Source organism: Marmota marmota, unplaced genomic scaffold, assembly GCF_001458135.2.
Source record: "Marmota marmota marmota unplaced genomic scaffold, marMar, whole genome shotgun sequence".
NCBI classification, from domain to species: Eukaryota; Metazoa; Chordata; class Mammalia; order Rodentia; family Sciuridae; genus Marmota; species Marmota marmota.
In genome coordinates, this window is record NW_026000078.1 from 674,643 (window position 1) to 676,878 (window position 2,236).

Below are 2,236 nucleotides of genomic sequence, written 5' to 3' on the forward strand. Positions count from 1 at the left end.
TACACAGAGAAGTAGTGTATTTTTGATTTGTAAAAGCTTAAACATTGCTAATCAATAGCTATGAAATTTTGCTGGAACCCTGGGATAAATAACTATGGGAATATCTTTACCTCTCCTTGTCAGTTCACTGGAAGATGGACCTGGAAAAAGTGCTAAAGATCATTCAGGCTGACTCTTTGCTATTTTTACTAGATAGAAGATGCTTTAATTTTTAATCTTTCCTGGGATAAATTAGGCCCATTTACCATTTTTCTATTTTCAGGGAGTAGCAAAGTATGTAGCATCCTTTGTGTGGTAATTCTGTAACAGATACTTTGCCTTTAGCCAAATGACAGTTTTGTGAAATCCTCATTACTACAACATTTGCTCTGTGAAAGTTTTGCTTCTTTAAAATAAAATTTAGTTTTTCTATCCAAAGACATGTCTGTTTTCACAGAAAATTTATAGAACACAGAAGCACAGAAGAAATTATATCATCTATAGTTCTAAATTTCCCCCAAATTACCATCCTTAACATTTTTCTGTACTCATCTACCTGTTTTTTTCTCTTTTGCCTGTATGTATACTTGATTGTACATAATTGCAGTCAGAAAGTATATATTGACATATATGTGTGTCTAATAACCTATATGAAAACAAGTGTGTGCTGGTGAGAGATGTTATAAAGAGGAGGCCTGGTGACACATAGTATTTGTCAGGAGTGCTTGTAGCAGAATATGGTCAACTACAAGCAAAAGATTACCCCAGAGTGGCTGGAACAAGGAACACATCTGATCATCTCACAAAACAGAAGTCTGAAGGTAGGTGCTTCTGGAATTTCTCTGTTAGCACAATGATGTCATTAAGGACCCAGGTACTTTGCATTCTTCTGCTCCACAAACCCCAATGCAGTTGCTTCACAGTTCCAAGACAGCTGCTGTGACTCCAAGTGGTGATGATCCCAAAACAGTACCCCAAACAGAAGGATGCAAAAAGTTTCTTATTTTCTTGTCTCTCTTTCCTAAGAAAACTCCCTTTAAGTACTTCCTACTTCCAGAAGCAGTTTGCATGACCATCCTGAAGGATATTGGTCTGGGAAAACTTGGCATTAAGGAAAAATTATCTGAAAAAATACATGCAGTGCTGATCCACACAGATGATATGTGGTTTTTCACTGTGCTGCTCTCTACTGATTTGGTAGATTTTCTCTCATAACACACAGCTAGCTGAACTGCAGGTTAAAATGAATAGGTCCTTGTGTAATTTCCAATATTTAGAAGACATTTGTTATAAGTCTATTGTTCAGAAATGGGATCTTGTCTGGCCCCTACTACTTGGATTTCTCACAGTCTGAACAGGTGAACATATAAAAAACTATAACCTACCAGTCCTCTTTCTGTTCCAATCCCTCCCATGGTTGCTTTCTGCTGGGATGGAGCTCCTGCTGGATCTCCATCAGAGACAAGATGATGCTTCTTACAGCAGCACCCACGCAGTAGGATTGTTTCTAGATTATGGTGCGAACATACTGGGGTCTGGTGATGCCCAAGATCAACACCCTCTTTACGGTCTGAGTTTCAAAACATGTGACAAATAAGAACAGAAAGTGTGCAGATGGTGAATCAAAATATTACCTCTACTATTGATAAAGTTGAGGTTGGAGAATTCAATTTAATATGAGTGCCAGAGTAGGTTCTAACTCCCTCCTCACCAGTCAGATCCTGGTTATAAGCATGTTAACCAGCTGTCACTGATCCATGGAGAGGGGAAGGAAAAAAAAAAACCACATCTTTTTCATCCAAGACCTTCTTAAATTAGCTCCACCTCATTGAGGAATTTGAACAAGTGTCTATTTTCTGACTGCCAGGTAACTCATGCTACCTCCAAGGAGTGCTCTAAACGATAGAGTAAGATTTTAGGAGCATATAGCAAAAATCCCTTCTTCAATAGGTCAGACAAGAGAGAAAATGGCATTTTCCTTTCAAAGAACACAGCCTGTGATTTTTGAACTGGGTCAAGCATGCTTATGGTAGAGTCACTCAGATGAGCCATGGAACTTTGTTTCTATCCAGTTTCATCAATTAGAAGAAATTCCTCCTCATTACTGGCCACAGGTAAATTACCAGTTGTATCAGGGAGCATTAGCCAGGTGTCATTTAATCTAGATCCTAACTGCAGAGTTAAGCAGTAAACAAGTATACTCTCCAAATCTGGGACAGAATAGTTTTTACCATGTTGTGAAGTATGACTGAAGAAG